The 14,016-nt window shown below is 40.4% G+C and overlaps 1 non-coding gene across 1 annotated transcript; it reads right to left on the minus strand.

The window, feature by feature from the left end:
• Nucleotides 1-349: 349 nt before the first annotated feature.
• On the minus strand, nucleotides 350-453 carry LOC111721827. The gene has a single exon (XR_002770839.1). It is a non-coding gene; the product is annotated as a U6 spliceosomal RNA (small nuclear RNA).
• Nucleotides 454-14,016: the final 13,563 nt, after the last annotated feature.

A 14,016-nucleotide genomic window follows, 5' to 3' on the forward strand; every position in this document is an offset into this window, starting at 1 on the left:
AAATTCACTTTCCTTACTCAGTTCACAGAGCAAACTTTAACATATAACTCCGATTCTCCAGCAATGGTTTCAAATGCAAGATGCCCAAGGAGGTCATGCCGTTGTTAGCGTTTCTTTCCATCACACTTCAAAACTTGTCTCTTTGGGGTCTGCTCCCTTCAGGCTTCCCTCGGAAATGAGCCCTTTCGCTTGAGATTTCCAGCTTTAAAACCTCTGACCCTAGCCAGAGAATCCACCATGCTTTTCAAGGTGTTTGTGCATTGACACTCAGATGTGAGGACATGTTCTTTGGACTATAGGAATAAAAAAAACTCTCAAGCACTTCTAAAAATTATTATTATTATTTTTTTAAAATATAGAACTCTTCCCTAATTTGGGTGTCATCCTTGTTCAGGGGCCATGCTAATGTTTTCTGTACTGTTCCAGTTACTTTTTAAAATTAAATCATTTATTGAGGAATGATTTATATGCAGTAAAATTCACTCTTTTGTCAGTTTTTACAGATGCGGACAGTCTCATGACTGCAATTAAGACACTGAATAGTTCCGTTACCCCCCAGGTTCTTGTCATGCCAACTGATCATCAACGCCTCCACCAACACACATGACACCCGTGACAGTCTCTCTCCCTGTCCTAGAGCTTTGTCTTTTACGCCATGCAACTTGAATGTCACACAAACTGAGTTATGTAGTGTGTAGTATTTCCTGTCTGGTTTTTCTGCTCAGCATAACGCATTTGTGATTTACCTGTGTGGTCACAGGTATCAGTGCTTCATATCTACACCTGTAAGTATCTGGGTGGAGTTCCAGGTGTTGAACGTTCCACAGTTCATTCCCCAGGTGAAGGTCATCTGAATCATTCCAGTTCTGGTGATAATGAGCTAAGCCACTGCAGACGTTCACATGCAAGGTTTGTTGTGAATGTTAGTTTCCATGTCACTTAGGCAAATGCCTAGACACGGGATTGTTGGGTCATATGCACATTTAATGTAATTACAAGGAGTTGTCAAACTATTTTCCAAAGTGACCATAAGATTTGGCATTTCAACTAGCTATGTACTAGAGTTCCAACTGCTTCACATCCTGGGGAGTCTTTGGTAATAGTTAAAAACAAACAAACCAACAAAAAAATCTTCATTGCTGTCAAATTGTACTTCATCTAAAAAGTGTGTACTGGTATCGCATTGTGGTTTTAATTTGATTTCTCTAATGATGAATGATAGAAATATTTTTTAAGTTTATTTATTTATTTATTTTCAGATTAACATGAAGGTACAGATGTTTAAGTACCTTGTTTTCATTTCTAAGGTAAAGTTCAAGTTGTAGTTGAGACCTTCACCCAGGGGGCGTGCTGGACACCCTCTCCCCTTTTTTTAATGTGTTTTTTTCCCCATCCTTATATTATCTTTGGTAAAATGTCTATACGCATCTTTTTCCTATTTTTATTGGGGTTATTTTGTTTATTTTGATATTCATATCTTGTTAGTCATATCTTCTCTTTGAAAATTATTTATCAAGCAGATTCTTTGAAAGTCTTTTCTCCCAGGGTGTAGCTTGCTTTTTAAGAATGTTTAATTAACAGGGTCCTCTAAAGAGAAAAAGATTTTACTTTTGACGCAGAAGAATTTATTGATCTTTTTCTTTTATTATTCATGCTTTTGTTGTTGTCTAAGAAATTTTTGCCTAAATTAAGGTCACAGATATTTTCTCCTATGTTTCCCAGCAGGAATTTTATAGTTTTAGGTTAAGTTTCGAGTTAGTGTTTGGAGTGGGGCAAGCTCATTAAAGTGGGCTTTAATTATTTATTTGCACATGGATGTCCAATTGTCCCAACACTATGTGTTGCAAAGACTATTCTTTTCCTCACTGAGTTACTTTTGCAACTTTGTTGATGATCATTTGATCATTTATGTGTGGGTGTATCTTTAGACTCTCTATTCTGCTTCCTTGATCCATCCATAAAGCCCTCCTTTCTTCAGCACCCCACTGCTGTAATTATGGTAATTTTATAAGAAGTCTTGAAAGAAGGTCATGTGAGTTTTCTTTGATTTTTTTCTGCCTCTAATGTCTTGTGGTTTTCAGCGTAGAAATCTTGCAAATCTATTATATGTAAAGCTATGTATTTTTTACTCAGTGCTATGATAAATGGCAGGCCCTTAGGTTAATCAATTTGTTTCATCAGTTTCTATGCTTATCATTGTTTCTGGAACGCTTTCCTTTCATCCCAGGTTGACTTTTCTGCTTTAATGTCCCATCTCTCTTTCTCTGTCTTTGGAAATGTAAGTAGGATCACGTTGGGCACAGAATTTTCTCCTTGGAAGAAGCTTCATTTTTACTGCTGCAGCCTTTGAAGTCATGTGATCATTTACTTACGTAGATAAGTTTTAGTTATTAATAAAGCCAGTGGTCATCTTTGTGCATATGGCTTTTAAATAAAGAAATATCATATTTTTGTTTAAAATTCACTGTTGCTTATTGAAAAACTTTTGATGGCAAATTAAAGAGAAAGCTCATCATTAATATATTTAGTCATAAGTATGTAGCATATTAAGAATTCAAAAATGGTAAACTATTTAGAACATATGTTGAAATTAGTGAAATATAAATTATCTATACATGTCTTCAGTTTTACTATTTCTAGTCCTATTGGCTCAGGTTTTCATTTGACTTTATACCTGGGCTACAGATGGTCTATGGAAACCTGCAGTTTATCTAGCTCCTCTCCTTTGGATGAACATCATGATATTTAATTTGTTGTCATTACAATCATTGCTCCAGCAGCACCTTTGTGCATGTTCTGATGTATAGGTGTGAGGATGTCTATTCAGTATTTTTTTTAATATGACCTATAGTTTGAAACTTTCTGTGTCATTTCATTAGGGGTTTCTTGTAAACAGCATATGGCTATATTTTGTAAGCCAACCTCATCATCTCTCTGTCTCAAGAGGCAATTTCTACCTCATTACATGCTGTAGCAGGTATACCTGCTATCACTCTCCATCCCCTCTCTGCCCACCTGAGTTCTCCTAACCTGAGGTGCTGACATCTTTACCTCCATGATGTAGCAACCCCTGTTTGTTCAGGGGTGCTACAGAAACTTGCTCTTCTATAGACAGGCTCAATCCTAAAATCGAGGGAACCATAGCCATGGGAAGGCAGCCATGGTGGTCAGGAGTCAGCGTGTCAGTGGCTCCTCTGTCCAGTGGAAGACTGTAGCTTCTTTCTCACCATTTCAGAGGGTCTCCAGACGTGCCCACCATGCTGACCAGTCCACTGGTGCACCATTAGTAGTTTTTCTCTTTCTCACTATGGTTGTCAGAATCATCACCCAAATACGCCACCTATGCCCAAGTCCTTGTCTCAAGTCTGCTTTGGAGAGCACCACACTGTCCCGTCATGCATATTACCACCTATTTCTGTGCCTTCTGTTTCCCTTGATTTTTAAATATTTTTCCTATGTTTCTGTCTTTTACTGGATTTAGTTTTCTTTGGTTCATTTGTTCCTCTCGTTTGGGAACTATACATAACTTTTTCTGTTCCTTTCATGGTTTCTTAATCTTTTTAAGATATGTACATGAATAAAAAAATTTCTAACACAGTCTAAATTTATTCTTTTTTTGTTTTTCTTTCCTCAAAAAGAAAATGACTTTGGTCTGCTTTAGCTTTCTTTCCCATTTTCTGATTTATCTCTCTCCATGTGTCCTGTGTCACTATCATCAGGATTTTCTTATTCTAGCATTTGAGGTGCTCAGTAGTCACTTGAGTCCATCAACTTATTTCACCAATGTCTATGGTCATCATTTTTTCCTTGAATACCATGAATTCATCCTAAGTTTATTTTTCTACTTTTAAAATATATACAATAATAGGTCTAGTCTAGGAGATGATATCAAACTTTCTTATTTTTGTATTTTAAGAATGTCTTAACCTTCCTTACCCTTTAGAGGAAAAACTTTTTACCCAATCTCATTTTCCCCTAAATTCTTAAAAGATATTATTGCCTTCTGCTGTCCCATTGTCAATTGTGGCCATTGATGAAATGTTAGCTTTAAAACTAACTGCTGGCTTCCTTGTAAGTAATCAGTATTTTCAGTCTGGCAGCTTTTATTATACAAATTTTTCATATCTGTGATGTTCTATATTTGCATAATGAAGTGTGTAGAGATTCTCCATGTCTTTTTCAAACTTTAAACTTTTTATGTCTGTGTGAGGGAGGGTGATTGGTGGGATCACGCCTATGGTTCATCCTACAAGGGTACATGCGAATCTCTCTAAATGTAGAATATAAATGTCCTAACACAATAACTAAGAAAAAGACATGAAGGCTATGCTAACCAGTTGGATGATAGTATTAATGTGCACAGCTATGATTTAATAAAAAATTTTTTCTAATTCTTTAATGTTAAAAATACATCTTCTGTTCATTCTTCTTACTGAGCATTTTTCATGTCTCAGAATTTTAATTGACTCTTTTTCATAGCTGTTACCCTTTGTTTTTCTTTCAGAATGTTTATTTCTTTTTTCATGGATGCCGTTTCTTACTTTAATCTCTGTATATCAAAAATATACTTATTTTAAAGCTACTTCTCACGTTTTGAAATTATTCTCATTTCATCTGGGGCCATTTCATTTCCCGGTGGTTGTTTTTATTGGGCGTCATTCTCAGCATCAGTGTTTCCCAGTTGATTTGCAGGCTCATCTCTCCACTTCTACTGCCGTCGCCCCGCCCCTACCCAGCCTGTCCTGCGTGGTCACTTTGGCAGCCTCTACCTTGTACCCAGAGCCCTTAGTTCAGAACTAAGTGTCGTCCTGCTCTTGGTCTTGATATTCAAAGATATCTTGAATATCTTTGACGTCATCACAAAACAGCCTAAGGTTGCCAAGGCTTGGGTTCAACTTAGAAGCCTGGGTCATCTTCCTCTTGCCTTCCTAGATGAGCAGCTCTTGCATCAACCATAGCTCGCTTATTCCTATTTTAATCTTTCCTGTGTGGGAAATAGGATCTGATCCAAGTGAGCTTGAAAGGTGAGTTGGTCTTTGATTCCTCACATTTACCTGTCTGCTTCCAGAAACAGAGAACCGCAGGTGCAGAGCCAGCCTCAATTTCCTGTTTGTGTTTTTTTCCCTTTTCTGCTCCACAAAGATGTTTGCCCTACTGTCCTCATGTATATACCCCTAATCTTTTCAATTACATGTTCTCTGTCATTCCTACATATTTGGTGACCATGGAACAGGGGGAGGAGATTTAAGGTATAAATTTGTCTCATCATCTGGGCCAGACGTTAATTTTTTCCTTTTGCAAAGAGTTTAAATGTAAATTGAAGCACTACTCAGATGGTCAGAGATTTCAAGTGAGATAAATCAAAATTAATGAAAGAATACAGCATCTCAGGGTAATCCTCAATTTCTGATTTTAGGATGGTGTTTTGAAGGCAGCAGATTTTTTTCATGATCTGTAACAGGATGAAGGGAAGTCGATAGGGACTGGTATAGGGGCAACATTCTTTGAAATTCATGGCCTGGCTTACTCACCAAGACATCGAATGGCTTCAGGGGAATTTACACTCTGATTAGCGTAAGGTTTTTAAAAGATAAATATGTAACAGCTGCAGAGAAGCAGCAAAATTAATGGCTGGCCATCTGGCTTGGTTTTATTAACCTATTTGTTCCAACTGTGCTTCTGTAGCTAGGAGAGATGAAGATGAAATAGCTACAAGAAATTTTTAAGGGACTTCTGATTTTCATCTCCCTCTCTTCTTAAAATAATTTGTGTAAGACTGCAATATTGTGCAAGGTGTTTATTTATTTAATAGACACTGATGGCATCTATCATGCCCCAAGTGCTGTCTCCAGTACCATGCAGGAAATACATAAGGAGGACTCAACCCTGGTCCAGGAGTCTCCATGGAGAATGCTCTTGTTTTGGTACTGGCCATGCCTCATGTTAGCTTATTTGTTTGCTTTTAAATTTTTAACCATATTTTTTAATAGTTAAACAAAAATACTGGCCACATATAGGGTTTTCCTTTTGAATTCTTCCCTCCTTTTTTCCCCCACCTTCTGTCCTTTTGTCCTCTGTTAGAGACAAGATGTTTTCCTATTCCTGATTCCTTCTGTGATGAAAAAATTTAAGAACAAGGCTGACTATCCAAAGGCAGGTTCCTCAGGTCTCAACCACAAGGAAAGCATCTTTACTAGGACAATATTTCCCACCCTGTGCTCTGAGTTAATTAGGCTGGCAAGATGGTCCTTTGGAAGAAGAAATTAACTAGTTATAGGGACATGGCGGGAAAGAAGCAGAAGAAAGAAGGGCAGGAAAGGAGGCAAATGGATTGTACCCGCACTGTTGTCACATAGCTTTAAAATTCCTCCCTTCACTCATCCTTTGAGATATGGTACTTGAGCTCAAAGGATGCCTGTGAACACAACATCCCACTCTGGCTGCAGCTACAGAATGGGGCAGCCAGCAGGTAATGATCAGGCTGAATAAAAGGAGGTGGTCAGCAAGGGTCTGAGCAGCTTTGGACGGCCATGGGGCCAGGCATGGGGCAGTGGAGAGCAGCCTGACGATATTAGGGCCTCTGGGCTGGAGCATGTAGGGGGAGCCCCAGGCCAGGGTTTGGAAGAACCAGACTTGAGTCCTGCCTCTTCACTTAGCAGATGCCTCACAGAGCAAGTCACAACTGGATTGAGGCTGTTTTTGTAGCCTGTGTCGTGGTGGCAGAGCTGTCTAGTCCGTGGCATTGTGTACAGATGAGATGCTTCCTGCCGAGTGGGAGGCCTCCACACAAAGTGAGGGCAAAGCAACCCGTGAGTTTGGCTTTGCAACTGCATAATTTACAAGGTGACATCCAGGCTACTGGGAATTGGAAGTTTATTCTCAAGGGTGTTTTATTTCTTCCTGAAAGGGGTGGCCTGGGAGCTTCCTTTTACTTGTCCCTCCTGTGCTTACCTGGCTCGTACGTACTAGGTGACCTGGAAGAAACAGAAGGGCACCTGCAGGATTCTGTTCTAAATTCTCAGCTCTTTTTTGTCCCTAATAAGAACAACAACAACAAAAAAAGATGGGCAAGGAGGGAACAAATGTTGGACCACGGCAGAAAGGGGTCACTAATTGAACAAGTTCTCCCTTTGGCCCCTCCTGCCTGTAGGGCTACAATGGTGGAGAAGATGGGGTGGGGTTCCAGGAAGTTGGGCTGGATAGTGGTGGCTGCCCGTGAGCCCAGGAGCCGCGAGGCTGTGTGGTGGGTGGGAGTGGTCGCTGCTTCCTTTTCCTGCTCACTCCCAGCTCTGGTGTCGTGCTTGGTTTATCTCCCCAGGGTTATGAATTTGAGTAATAAAAACAGTGACCATCATCTATATCACTGTAATGTGTGTCTGGCCCCACACATGCGTTTTCTTATTTACACCTCACTATAATCTTATAAGCTAGGTAACATCATTATCCCTGCCAGGAAACCGAAACGGTAGCAATGCTGCTCGAGGTCATGTAGCTAGTGAAACCCAGCAAGAGTTCAGATCCAAGCTTCTCTCCACAGCCTGTGTTCCAGGCAGAGCCGATTTGAGAGTCCCCAAGTCAGTGCATGGTAGATCTTCTGGGATGCTGGGATCTGGCCAAGTTAGCTGCATGTGCGCATGGGGACACCGGGCACTGCTGGAGGGACCTGACTGTCCATCTATGAACCACTCAGACCAGAGAATGCAAGCCCCGTCTTCCTCCAGGCCCCACACTTGGTGTTCTCTGAGCATCTGTGTGTCTCACCATCCTTTCTGCCAGTGCTGTTTGCTATGACGCTGGGCAGAGAACAACTGCAGGGGGGAGTCCAAGCCCTGGATCTGGACAAGGCTATTCCCTGTGTGTCTGCGCCCACTCTGCTAGGCAGCAGCTTGGAGGGAGCCCAGGAATCACCCACTTCTCCTCTGAGCATGGACATCTGGGGGAAGAGTTTTCAACTCTTGTTTCTGGCATAGCTCTCCATATTTATGTATACTCTCTGGTGTGCGTATGTGTTTACTAAGTTTGAATCAGCTGCTGGCCTCAGATAACCCCCTTCTTCGCTATAATGAGGCCATATTTTGTTTTCTCTGTGAATTAATGAGATCCAAAATTATCCAACATCTGCAGAGCTCGAGCTGACACGACGCTGCCTCCCCCTCCCTCATCTTTTCCAGAACAGAAAACAGTTTGCCGTTTGCTCTCTTGAGTCTACTTTTCAAAATATCCAAAAGAATATTTTTTCCTAGAGAGTGAGTTTTATGCTTTGTGGTATCTTTTCCTCAAAACTGTTAATGGTTTTGCTAACTGTGATTGGCTTCAGTCTTGCTTACCTGGGGCCCTGCTGTGTGCCTGGCTCTGGGATGGAGCAGGAGGTCAGCAGATGCTGTCCTGGGCCCTCCTGGCTGTCCTCTGTCCAGCCTCCCAGACCAGGCCCACACTCCCATGCACCACAGATGTAATCTATAATTTCACTGGCATCCAACTTTGTCCTTCATAAAATCAGAAAGTGGGACTTTGTGAACCCTCTATAAAACCCAGGATTCAGGATTTGTTTACAAATCTTGTGTTGGATTATTTGTGAAATAGGTAAAATTTCTCTACCCCTTAATTCAATAGGTCATATGATGCCTTCACTCATGTCTAACTGTTGAACAGCTATTTAGAATATTTTAAGGCAGAGTGAAATTTTTTAAAAAATCTGCATGTGAGGTAAAGTCTCCATTTTTTAAGGCTGCATAATATTCCATGGTGTACATATACCACAATTTATTAATCCATTCATGCATTGATGGGTACTTGGGCTTCTTCCATGACTTATCAATTATGAATTGGGCTACAATAAATATTCTGGTACAAATATCATTGTTATAATGTGATTTTTGGTCTTTTGGATATACATCTAGTAGAGGTAATGTGGGATTGAATGGCAGGTCTATTTTTAGATCCCTAAGTCTTCTCCAAACATCTTTCCAAATGGAACATATTAATTTGCATTCCCACCAGCAGTGTAGAAGTCTTCCCTTTTCTCCACATCTATGCCAGCATCTCTGTTTTGGGACTTTGTGATATGGGCTAATCTTACTGGAGTTAGATGATATCTCAAAGTAGTTTTGATTTGCATTTCTCTGATGATTAAGAATGATGAGCATTTTTCATGTGTCTGTAGGCCGTGTGCTTGTCTTCTTCAGAGAAGTTTCTCTTCAAGTCCCTTGCCCATCCGGAGATGGGATCACTTATTCTTTTCTTCCTAATATGTTTGAGTTATAAAATTGTGGTATATGTATACCATGGAATATTATGCAGCCTTAAAAAAGACGGAGGCTTTACCTCTTTCATGTTTACATGGGTGGAACTGGAACATACTCTTCTTAGCAAAGTATCTCAAGAATGGAAGAAAAAGTATCCAGTGTACTCAGCCCTACTATGAAACTTTTATATGAAAGCTATAACCCAATTATAGCCCAAGAATATGGGGAAAGGGGATAGGGAGGGGAGGGGGGAAGATGGGTGAAGGGAGGGTGATTGGTAGGACTGTTCCTATGGTGCATCTTACAAGGGTACATGTGAAATTTACTAAATATAGAATACAAATGTCTTAACACAATAACTAAGAAAATGCCATGAAGGCTATGTTAACCTGTTTGATGAAAATATTTCAAATATATATAAAACCAGCACATTGTACCCCTCAATTGCATTAATGAACACAGCTATGATTTAATAAGAAAAAAAAGAGAAAAACAAAACAAAACAAAAATCTGCATGTGCCCATTCTTCCATTCTTGAGATACTTTGCTAAGAAGAACATTTTCCAGCTCCATCCATGTAAACATGAAGGAGGTAAAATCTTCATCTTTCTTTATGGCTGCATAGTATTCCATGGTATACATACACCACAATTTATTAATCCTTTCGTGGATCAACGGGCACTTGGCTTCTTCCATGACCTAGCAATTATGAATTGGGCTGCCATAAACATTCTGATACAAATATCTTTATTGTAATATGATTTTTGGTCTTCTAGATATATACTCACAGCGATGATTTAATAAAAAAAAAATTAAAAAAAATCTGCCTGTGACAAAATTCCAGGGTAAATGGTCACTTTTTACATAAGTGAAGTCATAAATGTTATCTTCTGAGTATTTTGACTATTGGGTCAATGACATATATATATATATACACACACACACATATATATTAGCCAGTTTTGATGAGTTTACAGATAATGGCTTTATAAATAGATATATTTGTACACTGGTTATATTTAAGAGTTGATTGTTTTGTGATTCTATCAAATTCTGCTGTTAAATTGCTGTCATTATTTTATAAAAGGAAGTTTCCATTAGTAGTTCATCATAAGGCATAGGCTTTTTCTTGGTACTAAATCTAAGGAAGAATTTGCACTATATTTAAAAATAATAAAAACTTTATTTAAAAATTTAAGTGAGTCATGCTTTGTGAACTCAAAATATAAAGTAAAATAATATTAAATGGATAAGAAAAGATGTGAAAATCAGCATTACCTCTGGAATGTAAATGAGGAGAAATGATTTTCTCCTAAAATCTTTAAAGCACCCTTTGATTTTTAAAAATCTTACTCATTACACTTTGCAGTGTAGACCTTACATGCTCTCCATTTGGACTGAGTCAAGGGAGTCTTCTGCCTTCTGTATTCCAAGTCAGTCAAATTTTAGGGAGAACATTGCACCACCCTGCATATATCATGAAAGCATGTTACGGGTTTGTTACTTGAGGTCACGTCTGATTTTCCAGACCATTTGTTTTGTCCGTGTCTGAACATCAAAACCTTGCATTAGCTTTATTGAGCTTCCTGGTTCTTAATGACACACTGGAAGGGTCCGTCTCAGACCCATGGATTCAGAACCTGCAGGGAGGGACCCACAGGAGACCCTGCATGCTGGTCATCTGAAAAGTTCAGGAACACAGTTTAAGAATATTTTTGAGGAGCTACAGATGGGCTGTAGCATGTCCAGTTCATCACCTGGCTTAGTTCCCATGCAAATGGATCCATCTAACTTCCCATTGACCCAAAGGGAAGGCTAATGAAGTCAATTGGAACAAGTGAGAGCAAATTGGATCCAGAAATTTCAAATCACTCCTCCTCGCAACCCTCACTTCTTCCTTCCAATTCTCACTCTTTCCTTCCAAGTCTGACTTGAAACACTTGCAGGATATCTTAAAATTTACAGTGATGGCTCTGGGAGCAGCATTAGTGCTGGATTCTATTAATGAACATCTCTAAACCCTGTGGCAAACAGCTGCACGTTGGACCCATCATTCTACCAAGAACCTTGTCTACCCAGGGAAACCGAGGCTGTGAGAGTCTAATCCAGTGGTTCTCAACCTGTGGTTTGTAACTCCTTTGGGAGTCGAACGATCCTTTCACAGGGGTCACCTAAGTATATCCTGCATATCAGATATTTACATTACAATTCATAACAGTAGCAAAATTACAGTTATGAAGTACCAACGAAAATAATTTTACGGTTGGGGGTCACCACAACATGAGGAACTATATTAAAGGGTCACGGCATTAGAAAGGTTGAGAACCACTAGTAATCCTTGCATATAAGGATATATCCAGTGTAGGGGGGAAAGTGGATGAGAACACTTCCTAGGTTAATTCAACGTCCACAATAACCTGCTGCTTCTGAGATATGATAAAAATGTTCCTAACAATACCTTACACTGACATGTGCTTTATAATTTGCAGAGGAATTGCACAAACAATATTCCATTAGTTATCATGCCGGATGTCTCTTCATCAATCTACAAAAATAGCATGGCCGTACTACCATTCACTAACGCTTCCCTGAGGCTGCCATCTCACCTGAAACCCTTCCCTCCTTTATTTCCCCACATTCTGCTTACCCTCCTCTGATCCTGCCAGGTCCCACCTGCATCACTACAGAATTCCTCACCCCTGCTGCTTCTCACCTCCAAACATCACAGCATCGTGGAGAAGTCCTTACAGTTCAACACATGCTGACGGTGATCTCGGCTGTGATTTTTTGCTCTGATTCTTAAAATCCATTTCTTTAATCTATGTTTAATCTGATTGTGACCATCCCAGTGTCCCTAATGGTTTCTGAGCTCTTTAAAGGTGGCCACCACTCTCATGATGTGTCTGTGCCCTTTGCACCTGCCACGGTCTTTGACAGGTACTCATTTCTCTTGTTTGGTTGGTGGTGACCACTGGCAGTCTGCCAAGCAGAGCCTCCTGACCTTTGTGCTGGGGGACTCATAGATTTTCTCAGCCCTGAGAGCTTCTGGAGCCCAGACCTGTCAGCTCTTGTCAATGGGCTAGACAAATAAAATTTCCTCTGGGTACCACTAAATTAAAAAGATTTTTTTCAAAGGCTGAGAAGTACTGTAATAGCCAAGTGACCAAATGAATTTCTGGTCTTTGTTCAAATAAGCCACAGTGATATAGAAAAATTCAGAGAGAGCTTAGGATGATGATAAATGTATTTTAAAGAACCCTGTGTCTTGTAGAGTGCAAATTGTACATGATGGTGTTCAAGAGGTTGATAACAATAGCAAAACTAGAACATTCCATAATAAGCCAGACTAAACCTAGCAGTGCCTCATGACTGCATTTTCTATTAGTGTAAATTAATTTCTAAAGTAACTTTGTAAAGATGCTACTGTCTAAGCATAATGTCAATATTGACCGTGAATTTGGAAGGAATGTCTCATTATACTCAAATGTTAGGCACAAACATCACATGTACCCAGTACCAAATGGGAGCTAGCAGATTAACCCTGTGTACTCACATGAGAGAAAAACTCAATAAAATTGGAGCAGTGGGGAGGGGGGAGGGAGGAGGAGCTGGGTAGATTCTCACCCAACAGATACCTTATATGGGTATATGGCACACTACCTGGGTGTGGGACACATCTAGTAATCAGACTTTAACCTAATAAATGCAAACCATGAAATCTGCTGGTACCCCTACATTAATCTGAAATACATGTAAAAAAAAGTTATGCAAATATTTAGAAAGGAAAACACTGTGCACACTCAGGGAAGTATTCCCCAGCTAGTGGTGTTGGTCTTCAATGGTTTTCATATCATATACGTGATGGTGTCAGACTGACATGTCAAGAGGCTTCACTGTATGAATTTGTGGACAAGAGACTGAAATCAATGATAACTCAAAATAATGGGGGACATGGAGGACAGGGAAACTTTGTAGGACACAAATGTCCCAGAGAAGTGCCTGCAAGACCATGAGCGAAGTAGCTCTGGGGGCTGCATGCCAGGACTTAAGAACCAATGGACTCGGGAGCACTGGTACCAGGGTGGGACTGGGTCAGTGTCCAAGGGAGCAGGCTGGCAGGCAGACACATGTTCTAGGAACTAGCCACTTTAGTGTACATCAACTCTCATCCTCCCACAGTTGGTGGCTCTCCAGGAGGACGGCATGGAGATTAGAGGTGGCCATAAATTCTTTCCTCCTCTAAAATGTGGATTGGACTTGGGACATTCTTGACCAACGGAATACAGTGGGAATGATGTCTTGGCATATTGAAGACAACTAAGACTGTGTGGCTTCCTAGGATGGTCACCATCAAGACCCCCCTTCTTAGGAAAGCTTCCCTTTGGAATTCGGGTCACTAAATCCCATGGAGACACTCATGTGGAGAGGAACTAGGGTATGACAGCCACTGAGGAGCACCTTGACACCCAGCACAGAAGAACCACTGACCAGATCACTGCAGCCCAGCCAACATTTTATCACAACTGCATGAGCGATGCCATGAGGGCCACCTAGCCAGATGCTTCCCAGATTTATGGCCCCCAGAACCAGAGGCAAGCTATTAAGTTTTGGTGTGGTTTGTTATGTAGCCACAGATAACCAAGACAGATGATGGAATGTGTCCTTCTGCAAGGGGGTTGCAGGCAGGCAGAGAGGAACCAGAATAGAAGCCCCACACTTAGCCTATCTCAGGCCTGGTGAACTGCTAAGGTTTTTGACAGGACTTTGCAGA

The sequence above is a fragment of the Otolemur garnettii genome, unplaced genomic scaffold (assembly GCF_000181295.1).
Source record: "Otolemur garnettii isolate 467f Iridium unplaced genomic scaffold, OtoGar3 scaffold00188, whole genome shotgun sequence".
Taxonomy (NCBI): Eukaryota; Metazoa; Chordata; class Mammalia; order Primates; family Galagidae; genus Otolemur; species Otolemur garnettii.